General features: G+C 46.5%; 1 long non-coding RNA gene and 1 other non-coding gene across 3 annotated transcripts in view; one reads left to right on the top strand and one right to left on the bottom strand.

The window, feature by feature from the left end:
• The first annotated feature begins 3,840 nt into the window (after positions 1-3,840).
• Positions 3,841-21,328, top strand: part of LOC122437041 — a 33,381-nt gene continuing 15,893 nt past the window's right edge. The window contains exons 1-2 of one of the 2 annotated variants that reach the window (XR_006268166.1): positions 3,841-3,975; positions 10,989-11,161. This is a non-coding gene — a long non-coding RNA (uncharacterized LOC122437041). Of the gene's footprint in view, positions 3,976-6,892; positions 7,036-10,988; positions 11,162-21,328 lie in introns of those variants that run through there. The other variant, XR_006268167.1, reaches the window with a different exon arrangement.
• Positions 18,501-18,607, bottom strand: LOC122437467. The gene has a single exon (XR_006268291.1). It is a non-coding gene; the product is annotated as a U6 spliceosomal RNA (small nuclear RNA).

Consider the following 21,328-nt stretch of genomic DNA (forward strand, 5'->3'; position numbering starts at 1 on the left):
AAGGGGGAGGGTGCTAAGCACTCAGGCCTGGGGATTTTCCATTTGGATTTCTGCATGTGCGCCCATGTGTCATCGGGTGTAACTGGGTTTCTGTGGGGTGTGTCTCCGTGGAGTTTGTGTCTCAGAGGCAGGAAACACTGTGAGGAACTGTCTCTCATGTGTCACTTTATGCACAAGTGAGTGAGTGTCCCAATGTCCCGAGGTCTGGCTCCAGTTCCAGGAGGGTGGGGGTGGGAGTGAACTGTGAGACCTCTGGCCTGGCCCCCTGGGAAGCCTGTGAGGAGAAAATGAATTGTGTCTGCTTTCCTCCACTCTAAGGCTTGCCAGAGACTGGGTGGGACCTGAGAGGAGGAGGGGGGCAGAGAATTCACTGACATGCCGTGCCCAGACTACACTGGTGGAGGATGAGGCTTCTTGGGGTTTGGGGGAAGGTGCTGAACCCCCAGTCAGAGCTGGAGGCTGACTAGCTAGTGCCCAAAGCCCACAAGGATGCCCACACATATAAAGACATGTGACACAGTCCAGGAACTCATGCAGACATATAAACACAACTGGTACTCACAGATAAACAATGTAACAAATTCACACCTGCATGCAAGTACACGCCAAGTACACCCCTATAAACAGATATATGCACTGACACAATTACACATAAACCTTCCCACCTGACACAGGTAACAACACACACACATGCCTACAAATGAGCACACACACACAAACATGCATGCACCTGGTTACAGCACACAAGCATATAGACTGACATATGCAATCCTGCTCATGCCAGCACAGGCACACACTCATGCAAACACACTCACCAGACTTCCCTGCCCCTGTGGCCTTGGGACCCAGAAGCCTCCCTTCCCCTATGTGAGAGAGTGTGTGTGTAGTGGGGGTGTGTGTGCATGCCCACCCTTGTGTCTCTGTGTATCTGAGGCTGTGAGATTGTGTGTGGATGTGTGTGTGTGCACGTGCGCGTGTATGTGTGTGTGTGAGAGAGGGGGGGGGTTGCTTAGCTGTGGGAACCGGATGACATCATCGCTTCTGGCTATTTTTAGCTTCCTCTGCAATGACGGCTCCTTCACTGCCCCTCCCCCACCAGGTTCCCAACTCTCCTTCCCCTTCAAGCTCCCAGAGACAGTCACAGCCAATGGTCCCCCTCATCTTAGTCTAGGTGACTCCCTGGATCACTAATCCAGTTCACTCTCTCCCACCTCAGTCATGGCTCCCTGGAAGCTGAGAACACCGGGCTCCCAGGCCAGAGGAGGAAACTCGGGCAGTATGGCAGCCTGGAGAAGGGGCCTGGGTTAGGTGAGCTGACCTGGCTGGTCTCCAGCCCCTAGGGTGCCTCTCCTTCTGCTTTTCAATCTGAAATTGTGTCTCGGTCAGTAGTGCCTGCTATGTGCCAGGGAGGATGCCAAGTTCTGGGGATAGCGCAGTGAGCATGACCGTGGGAGTTCTTCCTGGTTAGAGTTGCAGCTCGGTGGGAGACAGACATTAAACAGAGCACACAGGTGCAGCCCTGAGCTGCAGCAAGGGCTCTGAGTTGGTAACGAGGGCATTCAGGCTGGGATGATGGTCTGTCTCTCATAGAGGTGACCTGAGGAAACCAGAGGGACACACTCCCTTTACCTTATACCTCTCACCCCAACCACCACACCTCCAGAATTCCACCAAACCCTCCTTCCTTCTCGCACCTCATGCTGTGCTCCCAACACTGTACCAGCCCACCATCCACTTGGTGGTCCACTGCTTTTTGTGGCTCTTTTCTTTGGAGCGTCCCCACAGTTGATCCCTGGGAGGCAGTGCAGTGTTCCCCATCTATATATGAGGAAACTGAAGGCCAGAGAGGGGTAGTACCAGACCACACCTGCCCCTGCTCAGGGAGCAGCCCAGAGAAGATGGCAGGCAGGTGGAGGAGGAAGCGGTGGTGGCACTGGTGTAGAAGAAGCAGGGGATGACATCAGGAGGTGGGGGAGGGGATGCCTGTGGCCTGAGGGACTCATGCCTGGAGTAGGGCTTCCTGCTTTACCCAGCCTGGGGCAACTACTGGAAAATCGGGTTTGGCAGCTTCAGCTGGGCTGCAGGGCTGGAGGAGAGGTCTAGACCACAGGGAGGTGGCCTGGAGGCAGGCCTATCCTCTAGCATGGAGTGTGGCCAAATGGTCTCATTGGGGGAGCATTTTATAATACTGGGACCCTTTGGAGAGTGTGGGCTGAATTCAGGAGCCCAGAGTTTCCATTCTCTGGTGTGACACTTAGAAACTCTTGCCCCATTCTTGGCCTCAATGGCCCCTCCCAGAAAGTTGCTCTGGAGGATCAGTTTCTCCACTTCCAACTCCTGCCCTCCTGGGAGGGCAACTCCTGTTTCCTGGGAGTCTGACTCAGGCACAGGAGCACAAAGCCAGTGGGTAGGGGCTGAGCAGACAGCCCCTAGGGCGCCAGGTTGGAGGTCCCTTGTCACCAGTGGGTCAATGGCCGGAAGCCCAGCTCCAGCCCTACAATGCAATACCGGTCACCCCACCCTTACCAGTGCCCTCACCCACACCCCCACTTCTGGCCTCTGTTGCTTCCTCACCTTCAGGGAAAGCTGCAGGGCTCCCTTGGGGATCTCCCGTATCTCCTCCACTGGCTCCCTGCCCTGTGCTTAACCCTCCCCCTCTGCCCATTTGAGCAGGCCAGTCTCCCAGTAAACTTTCTTTTCCTGGACCTTCAGGCAGTCCAGGGAGGAAAGGAAGCTGGGTGGGAGGGCTGTAAAGGAGCCTGCTTTTCCTCTTGCCCTCAGATGTTGTTGTTCAGTTGCTAAGTCGTGTCCAACTCTGCAACGCCATGAACTGTAGCATGCCAGGCTTCTCTGTCTTTTTTTTTTTTTTTAGGCTTCTCTGTCTTTTACCATCTCCTGGAGTTTGCTCAGACTCATGTCCATTGAATTGGTGATGCCATCCAACCATCTCATCCTCTGTCATCCCCTTCTACTCTTGCCCTCAATCTTTCCCAGCATCAGGGTCTTTTCCAACAAGTTGGCACAATGGGTGGCCAAAGTATTAGAGCTTCAGCTTCAGCATCAATCCTTCCAATGAATATTCAGAGTTGATTTCCTTTAAGATTGACTAGTTTGATCTCCTTGCAGTCCAAGGGACTCTCAAGAGTCTTTCCCAACACCACAGTTCAAAAGCATCAGTTCTTCAGTGCTCAGCCTTCTTTGAGAGGTTTGGGGGAGGTGGGTGGACTGAGTGCATGGGCCTAAGACTGAGCTTCCCAGGGCATGTCTCATACCTGGCAGCCCCAGGTGAAGTAGGAATGCTACCCTTGACCCATCCAACTAGCTTCTTCCTCTGCCTTCAGCGAATTCAGAGATAAGAACCTAGAGCAGATATTTGCATCCTCTGGAGGACAAACACAAGAAACTCATGCCAAGTGAATTCTGACTGTTGTCATCATGTCAATGACAAATTTATGAAACAAAAATCACAAAATTCTGGATGCATAGAATCCGTAGTCACAGAATCTTAGCATCACAGAATTCTAGCATGGTGCAATGCAAGTAAAAGCATCTTAGAAACACAGAATTCTGACATCAGTGAGTCCCAGATGACAAGGCTAGAGTGTCCTTGAGATGGAAGTCTTGAGAAGTCAATTAGTAAAGGGTGGAGGTCTAAATCTGGTCATTCCCCACTGGTGATGCGCACAGTAATTCTCACATGAACTTGAAGGAGGAGGCAGAGCTTGGGACACATGAGTTTAGTTAGGATGAGGAAACACACCTGCAATAAACAAGACAGAAGACAGAACTCTTTCATAAGGACACATTCCTGGTTCCTGAGGGTGAGGGGAGTGAAGTGGCAGTGAGGAGAGAGGGGAACTACATAAACAAAGAAAATACAACCTAAAGAAAAGATCAAGTAGCAAAATACACTGGCCCTAATGCTTCCAGCTTCTCCAGGATTGGGGTGAACATCAGCTCAGGACATTTTCAAAGGTTAGTATGCATTGGAGTGGGTGACCCATTGCTGGCTTTTTTTTTTTTTTTTTGCTAGAAAGGTACCAAACAGAAAATAGTTCATATCCTACATTTTTCTTGGGGCTGCTGGCAGGAGCAACCCCTCTCCAAAGAGATGCTGATCTTGGAGCAACATGATGTACACCAAAGCTACTTTGTAGGGTGGGGTTCACAGCCCCCAGCAAGGCCCTGGTAAGGGACCTTGTGGAGGGTGTCTGTCTGGGGTGGTGCCTGTTGGGGGCGGGCATCTCTATGGAAGGAGCCAAGTTTGAGGCAGCATTTTGTATGAGGACCCTTGTCTGATTATGGGGTTGGTTACTCAGTAAACAACAGGGATATTTACCTAGCATTTCTGGGAAACTACTGCAAACTCAGGAACCCAGAAGGAGTGGCTCCAGAGAAAGGCAAATGCCAGGCCCTTCTGGGCATGGGAAATGGGGCAAAGTCCAATGGAGATCCTCCTGCTCGGCTGCCTGTCCTTGGATTCGGCCTTGACCTCTACCCACACTCCCCCTTGCCTCCTCCTCCTTGCTTGCCTGCTGCTCTACCTACCTACACCTGCTGTGTGATCTTTGGTAAATGTTGTCCCCTCTCTAGGCCCCCTTTGCTCTTTTTTTGAAGTTTGTAATTGGGTCCTAAGTGCAGCTTTTAGTATTTTATAGTCCTGCTTTCATCCAGATCAGTTTCAGCTTCAGATATCTCCATTCTCATCTTCCAGAGAAAGTGTCTGGCAGCTTCGGGGAGGAGGCAGGGAAGAGGGAATGGAAATAGTGCTCACATTTGACATGCTATGTGTGTCAGTGTCCATAATGAGTGTTTTTATAACACTCATCACTGGGCATCTTATGCAATGCCCACAACCACCCTGTGTATATAAATCATTGCTCCCATTTTATAGGTGAAGGAGCTGAGGTTCAGGGAGGGTAGAGAACATAAGCTCAAATCATTCAGCTAGGGAGCAATAGGAGTGGAATCTCAACCAGGTCTGTCTTAATTCTGAGCGCTGTGATTTCAGATTAGCATTATTCCATTTGGTAAAATGGAAGCCCATGGATCAGAGTTTCAGAGAGAAGTAGTCTCTCCGGCCGGCTCTGAAAGGTGACAAGTTCCACTTAGAAAAGTTTGCAGTCAGGACTGACAGCTCATGCTGTGAAAAAGCTGAACTGAGACTCCTTGTCTTGGGAAATCTGGGTATGCTCCAGCTCAGATTGGAGATAGCTGGACTGGGTTGAATGTGAGGAGGTTGGGTTGGAGAGTGGTCCTGGTTGAGAGGCTGCTGTCTCTGTTCCTGGAGATAGTGTGTATATGTTGGGGAGGGGCTGTGAGTGGAGGCTTCTTGACTTTCTGGGATGGGCTAGCCTCTGCCCCCTGAAGCTGGAGCTGATTGACAGGCCTCCAGGGCTTGGGGCAGGGGACTTTCCAGCTGGGATAGCATCATGGCATGCTGGCACTAGTGTCACTACCTTAAGAGTCCCAGCACTTTTTGGATCCCTAAGACTCAGCAATGTGCACAACGGCATCAGGTAACTGACTCAAAGGAGGTGGAAGGATTTCAGATAGGTCTGGTCTGTCCAAAGATGGGTCATCATCAGGGGAAGTCACTGATTCATAGGGTGAGGACTAGGGGCACCCAGTGCGGGTGGGGGCAGTCATGTAAAGGATCCTTCACTGTAAGGGTGAGGAAAGAGTTTGAGGTCCAAAAAGGGAACAGGACTTGCCAAAGATTGCTTGGTAGATACACCAACAGAGATGTCAGGACTAAAAGAGAGGTTCAGATTTTGTATACTGGGAGCTTACAGAAGCAGGGCACAGACCTCTACAGGCCTCGTGGAAAATGTGTAGGTGGGGGACGTCCCTGGATGTCCAGTGGCTACCACTCCATGCTCCCAATGCAAGGGGCCCAGGTTGGATCCCTGGACAGGGAACTATATCCCACATGCCAAAACTAAAATTTTCCATGCTGTAACTGAAGATCCCACACGCCACAGTGAAGATCAAAGATCCTGCATGCTGCAACAAAGATCCAGTGCAGCCAATTAAATAAATATTTAAAAAGAAAGAAAAGGTATAGATGGTTTTAAAGGTGGACTTAAAGAAAGGACAACGTTTTAGCTGATGCAAAGGGATAAAACACATTCCTGGCTGAGAAACAGCAAGAGCAGCCATCTGGAGGGGGCACCGATTGGCCACCTGGGATGAATGAATTACCCCAGGAGGAAGAGAAATCTGATGCCCAGTGATACAGGGGTCAGGGCTGTCTGTACTCTGTGCTCAGTCACAGAGGTGGAGGCCACAGGGATACAGGGTCCAGAAGCAGTTGGCGGGCCACTCTGAGGAGACCAGGGCTGGGAGACTTTGCAGTAGGGGTGGGAGCAGCTAGACTCTCTCCACCCCAGGGCGCCGGCTTTTCCTTTAACCCTAGCCTCGCAGGACCCAGGCCCTGTCTGAGGTCGGGGCCAGCTAAGGGGAAGATATTACACCTTTCTCGGCCAGTGTGCACACCTCCTCCCTTCAGCAGCTTCCTTTCCACTTCCTCACAGCCTCCGATCCGGCCACTGGGCGGTGACGGGAGAGGGACGTCCTTGGCTTTAGGGCTTTGGAGGCTGTGAGCCTATCCAGTGTTGCTGTGATGCAAATCCGCTCTGGATTATTCCCGGACGTTCTTCCCTAAAGCGGGACGCACCCGGCGCCAGAGCTGGGCTGGAAGTGGGAGGGAGCTCTGCCCTGACCCGGGGACGCCAGGGCCTAGAAAGGGGTGGGGGTGTGGGTGGGGTGCCTTCCTCGGTAGCCCTGGGATAGAGGTGGCGGTGGGAGCCCCGGGTGGGGTGGGGTGCGGGGCGGGGGTGGGAGCAGGGCTGTAATTAACGCACCGGAACGCCTGGTGTGGAGCCGGAAGCAGTGGTCTGGAACACCACCAAGAACCCAGCTAGGAGTGTGGAGGGTGGGCAGCTGGAACTCAGGTCCCTGCCTGAGGTTTTGGTGCAGAGATTTTGAAGGTGTTGGACCCGGGACCATGTGTAGCCGTGGAGATCGTGGTGGGTATGTGAGTGGCTTGTGAGGGGCAGCCCCAAGCCTGAGCGTGGCTTGGTCTCAGCACAGACATAGTTTGGACACCAAGACCAAATTTGAATGATCACTGTTCCACAGGGAAACCAAAGCTGGAGTTACACATCTGAGGCCTGAGAGCCTGAGACTGCTAGGGGGAGGGGAGAAGATAGGACAAGGTGGTTGGGGGTGTTGGGTGCTGGGGCTCCAACTTCAGGAAACAGACCTGAAGAATGGTATGAACAGTTTATAGGAAATGCTATCCATACAAATCAGCAGGCATGTATAAACATAAGGAGAGGCATTTACTGAGTGACTACTGCATCCTTGACCAAGAACACATTGACTAAAAGAGGAGTGCTTCTGCTTTTTTCTTGTTACTTTTATAATCAGAAAAGGACAATACAGCTCTTTTTATTTAAAAAAAAAAAAAAAGTAGACCTAGTTTTCAGCCCTAGAAAGCCTACTTACTGTTTGGCCTTGGAAAATTTGCTTCAACTTCTACAAGCCTCAGTTTTCTTATCTGTAAAATTAAGAATAACAGGTACTTCCCTGTGGTCCAGTGGTTGAGAATCCGCCTTGCAATGCATGGGACTCAGGTGTCATCCCTGGTGAGGGAACTAAGATCCCATATGCCATGGGGCAACTAAGCCCATGAACCACAGCGAAATCCTACATGCTGCAACTAAGATCTGATGCAGCCAAATAGATTTAAAGAAGAAGAAAAAGAAGAAAACCTAGGCCAGGGTCTGTGGATTTGAGGATTAAATGAGTTGGGACAGCAAAGGTGCTTGGAACAGTGTTCAGCAAGTTGTAGCAGTGAAAACATAACCTAGTTTGGGGGTGAGGATGGGGAGCAAAAAGTCTCCTGGAAGAGTGGAAATCAGAGCAGAGTCTTAGAATATGAGTAGAAGCTTGTTGGTGGAAGAGGAAGAAGGGAAAAATGTTAATGACAGAGGGGACAGCATGAGGAGGAACAGGTGGGTGAGAAACGTGACTGAATTTGGGGGAAATAAGGAGGCATGAGGCGGGGAGTAGAAAGACATGAGATTAGAAAGGTAAGCTGGGGCCAGATGTTCAAGGTAGAGGCTCAGTTCCTGAGGCTGGTTTCCTTTCTAAGAGCTGTTGAGGCGTTTTCAGCAGAGGCAGGAGGAGATAGATTCCTAATGGGGCAGTGTGGGGTCAAGGAGACCTGTGAGGAGGAAGGTAATGGCTTGAACTATGCGGCACCTGTGGGGTGGGAAGAAGTGGATGGATTTGAGAGAGGGAGGAGGGACAGGACTTGGTGATAGATTGAATAAGAAGCATATTTTGATTTCTTTTTTCCTTTTTGGCATGTGGAAATGTGGGATCTTAGTTCCCTGACCAGGGATCAAACCCATGCCCCCTGCATTGGAAGCATGGAGTCTTAACCCCTGGACCACCAGGGAAATCTTCATATCTTGATTTCTAACTTGGGTTCCCAGGGTGCTGCTGTTCTCTGAGACAGAGATCAAGGGATCAGAAAGAGTAACACATTTGAAGGGACTCTGAGTTCAGTTTTCAACATGCCTTTGATCTCTGAACAGACCCTCAATAACTGAGGTCCTGTTGTCCCACCCAGCAATTACTCTGTCCATAAGATGGGAGGGGTATCACCAGCACTACTGGCTGGCTGTTCCTTGGCTAGAACTGGGGAGAGATCTGGGTGCGGAGGCTGGGTTGGGGGTGCTGCTAACCAGTGGGCCAGACCTGGGAGCATTCCTTTGTGGTTCTTGACTGCTCAGCAGTTTCTTTGGGCACAATCATGTTATAGGAACTTGAGGATTGAGTTGTCAAATGGTTCCCATAGAGAGTCCCTGGAGGGGGGCAGTGGGCTTCCCAAGTGGCGCTAGTGGTAAAGAACCTGCCTGCCAATGTAGGAGACATAAGAGATGTGGGTTCAATCCCTGGGAAGATCCTCTGGAGGAGGGCATGGCAACCCACTCCAGTATTCTTGCCTAGAGAATCCCTAGGACAGAGGAGCCTGGTGGGCTACATTCCACAGGGTCGCAAAGAGTTGGACACGACTGAAGTGACTTAGCACGCATGCACGGAGGGCGCCAGTGCTCTGTGCTGTGGAGATTACTGTGTCCATTTTGTAGCTCAGGAAGCTGAGGTTCAGGAATTGAGAGTCAGAGTTTGGAAGTGAACAAAGTTCTGTGTGATGTCTTCTCACAATTCCAGCTGCCACATCATCAGTGGTGACATTAGATCTAAGAGGGTAAGGGAAAGCACCACAGCCATGGCTCCTTGAAGGAGAAATGCAGTCTAGAGGGGTTCTGGGGACTCAGGAAGGAGGCAGGGGAATTTCCTGGAGATGGTACAATATGTGAGGTCATAGAAGCATAATCTTGTCTGTCTTTCCAGCCAGCGGTCATTGGCGATCAGCCACTGCCTGCGGTGAGGGAGACCTTGTCATCTGAGGCGCCTTTAGGCAGAATGTGTCCACAGAGCCCCAAAACTGGCAGGCTGGAATTCCTTCAAGGCATTTCAGGCCTGAAATGGAGGTACTTCTACCTCGATCTCTGGCATCCATCAGTCTGAGCATCCTTTCTGCACTGGTACTTCACTGGCAGCTGGAATCCTAGTTAGCCTGTTCATTTTCATATTAGGGTTCAGCACAAGCTTCTGTTCTGTTCCCAGGTTTTGTTTTACTTAAAAAAAAAAAAAAATCATTGTGAAGTAATTAGCCTCCAACTAATAAAAAAAAAAAAAAATCATGTGACAAAGTGATGAATTCTTTCTAAAGGAGGGCTGACAATTACAAAAAACCTGATCTTTCTGTGAACAATTGGGGAGAATTTTTAACATACACACAAAAAAGTGTTGCTAACCTTCATCTGTCACTTATCAAGTGTTTTTTTTTTTCTTTCTCCAGGTGTCCAAATAACTTGCCATTGGTAAGGGATGGCCAAATTTAGGAGCTGAGAAGGGGTAGTTTTCCAACAAAAAAAAAAAAAAGTTTAAATAATATTTGGTCATTGTAGAAAATACAAGCAAATAAAAAGAGAAAAATTTAAAAAAAAAAGAGAAAAATATCAAGCATCCATCAAGAGAGAAATACTACTAACATTTTAAAGTATTTCCTTTTTTTCATTTCTGGGCATATGTAGTTTTCTTTTACATGGTTAATATACTGCATAGACAATTTTGTGTCTTGCTTTCTTATTCAATAAAATTGTAGGAACTATCTCATGATTTAAAACCATTAAAAAATTTTTAAATGACTGCATAATCTTCTAGTATATGAAGTTACCATATATATATATTTTACCACTCCCCCATCCTTAGACGGAGAAGGCAATGGCAAACCACTCCAGTACTCTTGCCTGGGAAATCCCATGGACGGAGGAGCCTGGTAGGCTACAGTCCATGGGGTTGCACAGAGTCAGATATGACTGAGCAACTTCACTTTCACTTTTCACTTTCAGGCATTGGAGAAGGAAATGGCAACCCCCTCCAGTGTTCTTGCCTGGAGAATCCCAGGGATGGGGGAGCCTGGTGGGCTGCCATCTATGGGGTCACACAGAGTCGGACACGACTGACATGACTTAGCAGCAGCATCCTTAGACATACAGGCCTTTTCTTTCTTTCTTTCCTTCCCTCCTTCTTTCTTTCCTAAAATATTTATTAATTTTTTATTGTCTTTTTGCTTATGGCAGGTCTTAGCTTCAGGACACAAGATCGTCCACTGCAGCCTGCAGGCTTCTGTCTAGTCGAGTCATGAGGGCTTAGTTGCCCCATGGCATGTGGGATCCTAGTTCTCTGACCAGGGATCAAACTCATGTCCTCTTCAATGGAAGGTGGATTCTTAACCACTGGACCATCAGAGAAATCCCTCTTTCTTTCTTTTTTATTATAATAATGCTGTGATGAAAATCTTTGTACATATATCTTTATCTGTATTTTGGGTTGTTTTCTTATAGCTTTTTCCTCAATCAGCAAGCTAAATGACACAACCAGAGGCTCCATGACAGTCCCAAGGCACCATCAAAAGACCAAAAAGTGGGAGTGGCCCAGTTCCTGGAAATCTCCACTCCTTCCCCAAGATGCTTCCCAATGCCCACTTGACTTCACACTTCAGGATGTCTGGCTCTAGGTGAGTGATCACACCATTGTGGTTATCTGGGTCATGAAGACCTATTCTGTACAGTTCTTCCGTGCATTCTTGCCACCTCTTCTTAATATCTTCTGTTTCCCTTAGGTCCATACCACTTCTGTCCTTAATTGTGCCCATCTTTGTATGAAATGTTCCCTTGGTATCTCTAATTTTCTTGAAGAGATCTCTAGTCTTTCCCATTCTATTTTCCTCTATTTCTTTGCATTGATCACTGAGGGAGGCTTTCTTATCTCTTCATGCTATCGTTTGGAACTCTGCATTCAAATGGGTATATCTTTCTTTTTCTCCTTTGCCTTTAGCGTCTCTTCTTTTCTCAGCTATTTGTAAGGTCATCTAGAGCCAGATACCCTGGAGTGCAAAGTCAAGTGGGCCTTAGGAAGCATCACTATGAACGAAGCTAGTGGGGGTGATGGAATTCCCGATAAGCTATTTCAAATGCTAAAGGATGATGCTGTGAAAGTGCTGCACTCAATACGCCAGCAAATTTGGAAAGCTCAGCAGTGGCCACAGGACTGGAAAAGGTCAGTTTTCTTTCCAATCCCTAAGAAAGGCAATGCCAAAGAATGTTCAAACTACTGTACAATTTCACTCGTCTCACATGCTAGCAAAGTAATGCTCAAAATTCTCCAAGCCAGGCTTCAACAGTATGTGAGCCATGAAATTCCAGATGTTCAAATTGGATTCAGAAATGGCAGAGGACCAGAGATCAAACTGCCAACATCCACTGGATCATCAAAAAAGCACGAGAATTCCAGAAAAACATTTATTTCTGCTTTATTGACTATGCCAAAGCCTTTGACTGTGTGGATCACAACAAACTATGGAAAATTCTTAAAGAGATGGGAATACCAGACCACTTTACCTGCCTCCTGAGTAATCTGTATGCAAGTCAGGAAGCAACAGTTAGAACTGGACATGGAAAAACAGACTGGTTCCAAATTGGGAAAGGAGTAGGTCAAGGCTGTATATTGTCATCCTGCTTATTTAACTTATTGCAGAGTACATCATGTGAAATGCTGGGCTGGATGAAGCACAAGCTGGAATCAGGATAGCTGGGAGGAATATCAATAACCTCAGATATGCAGGTGACACTACCCTTATGGCAGAAAGTGAAGAAGAACTAAAGAGCCTCTTGATGAAAGTGAAAGAGGAGAGTGAAAAAGTTGGCTTAAAACTCAACATTTAGAAAACTAAGATCACGGCATCTGGTCCCATCACTTCATGGGAAGTAGATGGGGAAACAGTGGAAACAGTGTCAGACTTTATTTTGGGGGACTCCAAAATCACTGCAGATGGTGACTGCGGCTATGAAATTAAAAGACACTTGCTCCTTGGAAGAAAAGCTATGACAAACCTAGGCAGCATATTAAAAAGCAGAGACATTACTTTGCCAACAAAGGTCCGTCTAGTCAAGGCTATGGTTTCTGTAGTCATGCATGGTTGTGAGAGCTGGACTATAAAGAAAGCTGAGCACCGAAGAATTGACGCTTTTGAACTGTGGTGTTGGAGAAGACTCTTGAGAGTCCCTTGGACTGCAAGGGGTTCAAACCAGTCAATCCAAAAGGAAATTAGTTCTGAATATTAATTGGAAGGACTGATGCTAAAGCTGAAGCTCCAATACTTTGGCCACCTGATGTGAAGAACTGACTCATTAGAAAAGACCCTGATGCTGGGAAAGATTGAAGGTGGGAGGAGAAGGGGATGACAGAGGATGAGATGGTTGGGTGGCATCACCAACTCAATGGACATGAGTTTGAGCAAGATCCGGGAGTTGGTGATGGACAGGGAAGCCTAGCATGCTTCAGTCCATGGGGTCGCAAAGAGTCAGACATGACTGAGTGACTGAACTCAACTGAACTCCCCAAGATAGTTGGAATAATTCTCCCACTCATTAGTCTATGAAATTCAGTTCAATTCAGTTCAGTCACTCAGTCATGTCCGACTCCTAGTGACCCCATGGACTGCTGCCTACCAGGCTCCTCCCGTCCATGGGATTTTCCAGGCAAGAGTACTGGAGTGGGTTGCCATTGCCTTCTCCGTGAGTCCCAGCACATGGGTTCAAGTCCCAGTCTGAGGTAAATGGTTTTAATTCTTTTAAAGGTTGTGCCCTGTCCCCTTTCCCTCCTGTTTAAATGTGATTCAAATGAGCCATCTCCACCTCCGAATTCCAGGGATGGGCATTGAGACCCTGGCATGGTCAGTAATCACAGGAATTGGTTTAGTGATGGGCATTTCATCCAAATGGAGCAATGAAAGCCTTTCACTGGAACAACTGGGAGGCAGAGGCCATCTCTCCTGTTAGGGAGTTGGGAAAAGAGAGAGTGAAGTTAAAGAATGAAGGCCTGGAACTGACTGGTGGCTTCTGCCAATCAAGGGGAGAGTCCATGTAAGACAGAAGCCAACACTAGTTAAGCGGTGCCAAGAAATGGGGAAGATATACTGAAGACTTTGAGCACTTGGATTCAGCTACCTTACTTTACATGAGGCAATGAATCCACCCCTCCCCACTTTAAAGCCAATTTTAACTAGTTCTCTGTTATATGCAATTGAAAAGGTCATATGGTTTTGCATGGTGTTCAGAAAAAAGTCCCAAATTGTTACAGAATCATAGGTTCTGAAATTTGAAGAATCTTTACAGTGTTCTTCATTCATGTTTTATAATATAAATCTCCAAGTATTTGAATCAGGCCTTTGCTTGGGTAATTCCAAGGATGGGGTACTCACTACCTACAGAGGTAATCTTCCATTGAGATGGTAGATAGATGTGTTCCCTGTGGGCAGATACTCCAAGATAAGATATTGGCAGGAGCAGGGAGGACCTGAGATAAAAGATAAAGGAGCAATTCAGTGTTGTGGAGCATTTTCTTCTAATTACAATAAAGAAAAAAAGTAAAAGAAAAAAAATTCAGTAAGAAGAACAGCAAAAAAAAAAGAGACCACATATTTCTCATTCCTGAGGTCAAGAAGACCTTCCTAACTACACATGCACAGAATGACTCCTCAGGGGCCTAAAAGGGAGGGGGCACCACCCCATAGTAGGTGATGCCACATAGACCTCTATGCTAGAATCCATCTTGGCTAAGAGATACATGTACACATAGGAGAGGACACTGAGTTATATACCAAATACAGACTCAGATTCAGGCAAAGCAAGTTGACTGGCCAGAGGAAATACAGAAGAAATGCCTCATATAAGTGATTTAAACTACCACAAAGGCATGACTCTCTATCTGAACCCACCCACATCTGTCTCAGTTCAGTTCAGTCACTCAGTCGTGTTTGACACTTTGCTACCGCATGGACTGCAGCACACCAGGCTTCCCTATCCATCACCAATTCTTGCTCAGATTCATGTCCATTGAGTCGGTGATGCCATCCGACCATCTCATCCTCTGTCATCCCCTTCTCCTCCCACCTTCAATCTTTCCCAGCATCAGGGTCTTTTCTAATGAGTCAGTTCTTCACATCAGGTGGCCAAAGTATTGGAGCTTCAGCTTTAGCATCAGTCCTTCCAATTAATATTCAGAACTAATTTCCTTTTAGATTGACTGGTTTGAACCCCTTGCAGTCCAAGGGACTCTCAAGAGTCTTCTCCAACACCACAGTTCAAAAGCGTCAATTCTTCGGTGCTCAGCTTTCTTTATAGTCCAGCTCTCACAACCATGCATGACTACTGGAGAAACCATAGCCTTGACTAGACGGACCTTTGTTGGCAAAGTAATGTCTCTGCTTTTTAATATGCTGCCTAGGTTTGTCATAGCTTTTCTTCCAACGAGCAAGCGTCTTTTAATTTCATAGCCACAGTCACCATCTGCAGTGATTTTGGAGTCCCCCAAAATAAAGTCTGACACTGTTTCCACTGTTTCCCCATCTACTTCCCATGAAGTGATGGGACCAGATGCCATGATCTTAGTTTTCTAAATGATGAGTTTTAAGCCAACTATTTTACTCTCCTCTTTGACTTTCATCAAGAGGCTCTTTAGTTCTTCTTCACTTTCTGCCATAAGGGTAGTGTCATCTGCATATCTGGTGACACATATCTATGCACACGTAACTTTTCCCCCAATAAGGCCTTTATTTGTGTCACTACTACTTGTCTCTTTGCTGAAATTTATTTCTGCAAAGCAGACAAGCCAAGATCTTGTCACTGACCCTCACGATCTAGAGATAGGGTTCAGTGCTCTCACTGCTGGGGCCTGACTTCAGTCTCTGGCTGGGAAACTTCAAGCCACTGTAGGCCCAGGCCACCGAAGATCACCATCACTGGAGAGTCAAAATCAAAGGGAAGTTTTTTTTCTCATGAATTGGAAGAACTAAATTACTCCTTATGACTGAAACTAAAACAAAAGATGGGAAGACTCTAATCGGATGACCCAAGTGAAACAGGAGGGAAGTGGGCAGAGCACAACTTTTGAAAGAGTGACATATCCTGAGGACACAACATAAACTGATTAGAGTCAGATGGGTCCAAGATGGTAGACATGTCAACTTCGACTAGACCTTGATCCTCAATCAGCAAGCTAAATGACACACCTAGAGGCACCATGACAGTTCCAAAGAAAGAAGTAAAAGAAAGTGTTAGTAGTTCAATCATGTCCAACTCTGCATGCGGCCCTGTGGACTGTAGCCTGCCAGGCTCCTCTGTCCATGGGATTCTCCAGGCAAGAATACTGCAGAGGGTTGCCATTCCCTTCTCCAGGGGATTTTCCCAACCCAGGGATCGAACCCAGGTCTCCTGCATTGCAGACAGATTCTTTATCTTCTGAGCCACTAGGGAAGTCCATGATAGTTCCAAGGCACCATCAAAAGATCAAAAAGTTGGTGGTGGCCCAATTCCTGGAAATTTCCACCCCTTCCCCAAAATAGTTGAAATAATCCTCCCACTCACTAGCCTATGAAATTACCCAGCCCATAAAAACTAACCACGCTACATTTGGGGGCTGTCACCCTCACTTAGTGATGGCCCACACTCTGTGGAATGTGTTTCTTTCTGAACATATCTACTTCTTGCTTATCACTTTGTCTCTCACTGAACTTTTTCTGCAATGAGACATCAAGAACCTGAACTTCATTAGGTCCTGAGACTAGGTCTGTGATCTCTGTTGGAGGACTGTGGGTTTTGGCTGGGTTCAAATCCCAGTCACGTGGGTTCAAGTCCCAAGCAAGGTTTTGGCCTAGTTCGAGTCCCAGCATGTGGATTCAAGTTCCAATCCAAGGTAAATGGTTTCACAAGTATTTTGGCCAAATCCATGGCTTTAGAAAGCAAGAGATTTAAAAAAAAAAGAAAAGAAAGCAAGAGATTAGGGACTTCCTTGATGGCCAAGTGGTTAATAATTTGCCTGCCAATGCAGGGGTCACTGATTTGATCCCTGGTCCATGAACTAAGACCCCATATGCTGTAAGGCAAGTAAGCCCATGGGCCATGACTACTGAGCCAGCGTGCCCTAGAGCCCATGCTCTGCAACAAGAGAACCCACTGTAACAAAAAGCCTGTGCACCACAAGGGGAGAGTACCCCCCAGTCACTGCAGCTGGAGAGTAGCCCACATGCAGCAATGAAGAGCCCATGTGCCATAACAAAGACCCACCACAGTCAAAAGAAAAAAGTAAAGAAGAGGTTAGAGACAGCTGAGGTTGGGGGCAGGAAGGAACTTAAATGATTTGAATAAGATAAGGGGCATTTTGTTTTGTTTGTTTTTGCTTTTGAGAATTTGAGGGGGCCAGAAAGAGAAGGCTGGAGAGAAAGGAAAGTCAAATAATATGGCATAGTACCAGAAAGGCTTTTAAGAACAATAATTTCTAATACTAAATTTCAAAAGTCTCCTGCAGTTGTGCTAAGTTCTCTCTGTCCCATGAATCTTCAGTAAAGTTTGGTAACAAAGCATTGGAGCAAGCGATTGTTTTTGATGACAAAGGACTGAGGACCAGGTGCAGGACAAGGATAACACACAGGGGATGTGAGGCAATCCATGAGCTAAATTCAGATAGTGGAAGCAGGAATGCAGAGACAGAGGTTATTACAGCAATGTAATTGCCCTGGGGATTTCCAATAATCTTTGGGAATGTTTCTGGGAATTTTGGGGAATGAGGGTTTGACTAATATTATCTGGGTTTTTTTGGTTTGTTTGTTCTGTTTTTTTGGCTATGCTAATTGGCTGTGGAATTTTAGTTCCCTGACCAGGGATTGAACCTGGACCCTCAGCAATGAAAGCATGGGGTCCTAATCACTGGACGGCCAGGGAATTCCCTTATTTGGTTCTTAAGAGGCAGAGAGGACTCCAGCTAATGACAATACTGTACTCATATTAAGATGAAATCAGCCTCCTTAATGCTTCCTCTGTGATCAAAGGCATTTGTCTTTGAGGGCCATAAAGACCAAGGCTATTTCCTTTGCCTCATAAGACTATAATTTTGTCATCTGGCTTTGGATTCAGAACTGGATTTGAATCTGGGCTTTGCCCCTGACAAGGGGCTTTGCCCCGACCAGTGTGACTGTGAAATTTATAATCCAGTGGGGAGAGATTGAAAATATCCAAATAAATAAAATATGTAGGGACTTCCCTGGTTAAGATTCCATACTTCCGCTGCAGAGGGGCATAGTTCCCATCCCTGGTTAGGGAACTAAGATCCCACATGCCTCAGGGAGTGGCCAATAAGACAAAATAAAATAAAACAAAATATGTAATATGAAGGATAGAAACAAGTGATATGGTGATAAAGCAAGTGAGAGGGAGATGAAATGCCAGGGGGTTAGCTATTTGCCACTTTTTATATGGTGGAGACAGGAAGCCTAATAATGTGATATTTGATAAAGACCTATAAGAAGGGAGGCAGCAAGCCCTGTCTATACTTGGGGAAAGAATGTTTCAGGTGAGAGTAGAACAAGTATAAAGGCTCTGAGGTGGTAGTATGTAAGGTGTGTGTTTGGTTTTTTTTTTTTTAATTTATTTTTTAATTGAAGGATAATTGCTTTACAGAATTTTGTTGTTTTCTATCAAACCTCACCATGAATCAGCCATAGGTATACATATATCCTCTCCCTTTTGAACCTCCCTCCCATCTCTGTCCCCATCCCACCCCTCTAGGTTGGTACAGAGTCCCAGTTTAAGTTTCTTGAGACATACAACGAATTCCCATTGGCTATCTATTCTACACATGGTAATGTAAGTTTCCATGTTACTCTTCCCATACTTCTCACCCTCTCCTCTCCTCTCCCCATGTCCATAAGTGTATTCTCTGTCTGTTTCTCCATTGCTGCCCTCTAAATAAATTCTTCAGTACCATTTTTCTAGATTCCATACATATGTGCTAGAATACAAAAACATATGGAATGCTTCATGGATTTGCATGTCATCCTTGCACAGGGGCCATGTGAATCTTCTCTGAATCATTCCAATTTTAGGATATGTGCTTCCGAAGTGAGCTCTGTAAGAAGTGTTTATAGACCAACAAGGAGGTTGGTGGCTGAAAAAATGAATTTGCCCTCCCAGAGCCTCAATTTTTCATCTAAATAATTTAGATGAGAATAATACCTATATAACAGAGTGGATATGATGAGTAAATGTGATGGATAGCACAAGGTCTAGGCCTTGTAAGTTGTTGTCATTAAGACAGTTATGCCTTTGACCTTGCTGACCATTCTTTTTTGATAGTGATTAGTGGTTCTCCCTCTATCCCAGTTCTTTTCCTCTGATTCATGCTCTCATTAGCCTATAATCTGCCTGTGGCAGTTTGTGCATCAATAACTAATGATTACCAGCACTTACTGTATGCTGCATGCTAGATGATAAGATTTTCTTAAGATGCCTACTGTCCCATGGGGGAGAGTACATCTGTATGTTAACAGCAGTCATAAAAAGCAGAGCAGGCCCTAGAGAATAACTAGCAAAGTGCTCTGGGAATTCAAAGGTGAGCTATGGGAAAGCTTCATGGAGGAGGTGGCATTTGGGCTGACTTTTGTCTCCTTATTTATGTATTTTGTATTTTATGTATTTATGTACTTTTGTATCTTTGTTGCTGCACAGGCTTTTCTCTAATTGTGGCAAGGTGGTGTTGTTCAGTCGTTCAGTTGTGTCTGACTCTTTGAGACCCCAGGACACCAGGCTTCCTTGTCCTTCACTGTCTCCTAGAGTTTGCTCAAACTCATGTCTATGGAGTCAGTGATGCCATGCAACCATCTCTGGAGTGGTTTTGGAACCCAGGAAAATAAAATCTGTCACTGTTTCCATTGTTTCCCCATATATTTGCCATGAAGTGGGGGGACCGGATGCCATGATCTTCGTTTTTTGAATGTTGAGTTTTAAGCCTGCTTTTTCACTCTCTTAAGATGAGAGGCTCATCAAGAGGCTCGTTAGTTCCTCTTTGCTTTCTGCCAGGGGCTTCTCTCATAGCTCAGTTGGTAAAGAATTCGCTTGCAATGCAGGAGACCCTGGTTCCTGGGTCAGGAAGATCCTCTGGAGAATGGATAGGCTACCCACTCCAGTATTCTTGTGATTCCCTTGTGGCTCAGCTGGTAAAGAATCTGCCTGCAATGTGGGAGACCTGGGTTTGATCCCTGGGTTGAGAAGATCCCCTGGAGAAGGGAAAGGCTACCCACTCCAGTATTCTGGCCTGGAGACTTCCATGGACTATATAGTTTCAGTCACAAAGAATTGGACACAACTGAGTGACCTTCACTTTCACTTTCTGCCATAAGGGTGATGTCATCTGCACATCTGAGGTTATTGATATTTCTCCTGGCAATCTTGATTCCAGCTTGTGCTTCATCCAGCCCAGCATTTTGCATGATGCACTCTGCATATAAGTTAAATAAGCAGGGTGATAATATACAGCCTTGACATATAGTTGTCACAAGTGGGGGCTTACTTTCTAGTTGTGGTGCATGGGCTTCTCATTGTGGTGGCTTCTCTTGTTGCAGAGCACCAGCTCAAGGGCACAAGGGCTTCCGTAGCTGCAGCTCATGGGCTCAGCAGTTGCAGTTTCCGGGCTTTAGAGCATGAGCTCAATACTTGTGGTGTATAGGCTTACTTGCTCCATGGCATGTGGGATCTTCCTGGACCAGGGATTGAACCTGTGTCTCTGCATTGGAAGGCAAATTCTTTACCACTGAGCCACCAGGGAAACCCTTGGCTGTCTTTTGAGGAAAGTCTTCTCATGGATGGAGACAAGGTGGAGAGGCCTTTCCAGAAAGGGAAAAAAGTGTGAGCCTGGGCACAGAGGCTGGCATGCTCAAGTCACAGGTGGGGAAGGGGAAATTGCCTGGTATGGGATGAGCATAATAGATTGGAAATGGGACAAGGTTTTGAAGAGATTTGGTTATCAAGTTGCTAATTTTGGACTTGCCCTGTAAATTATAGCGCTATCAGATACTTTCAGGGAATGATACAGTCACAATTGTGTTTTTGAATGATTTGTCTGGTTGCAGAGGAGGAGAGCTGAGGGTCAGCACGGACAAAGAGGGTGATGGGAATTCCGAGAGAGGAAGCTGTAGGAACTGCCCTGATGAGTAATGATGAGGCCTTAGGAATGGAGCTGGAGAGGATGGATGATAGAGATACAGGGTGAAATAAGATACTTTAACTATTCCCCAAGGATCATCAGAGAACAGACAGGAATTGCCCAAATATGACTACAATGAAACTGCTCTCAACTCTTCTGCAATTGGGCTTTGGGAGATTGAGGTCAGCTATTTTCAGTCCTACTCCATGGAAATACCTTTCAGAAAGGGGAAATGGACAGGAGTAACATGGGTGTCAACCCTGGGCACCTTCCTGTTTTGGCATTTGATAACTGCACGGAACTTCAGCACCTAGGAGTACTCTAGTCATCACTCTGTCCTGCGGGGATCAACTTTCTGAACAGGGATTTCTCCTGGCTCCCAGAGCAGCTTGAACTGAGAGATGGAGAATTGAGTTTGGGCCCTGGGAATGTCGGTTTGAAAGCTCTGTAATCTTGGAGCAAATAATGCTGTGATTCCCACATAGTCTTTTCAAAAGGCTGTTCTGACTTTCTAAATGGTCTATCTAGCTGAAGAAAGTAATCAAAGATAACCAAAATTTGATACTTTGGGGGAACCCAGACCTGCCATGCTGCCAATTCCTCTAAAAGAAAAAAGCCAGTCCAGACTCTGGACCTCAGGATTTACAAT

This window comes from Cervus canadensis, chromosome 2, assembly GCF_019320065.1.
Source record: "Cervus canadensis isolate Bull #8, Minnesota chromosome 2, ASM1932006v1, whole genome shotgun sequence".
NCBI lineage: Eukaryota > Metazoa > Chordata > Mammalia > Artiodactyla > Cervidae > Cervus > Cervus canadensis.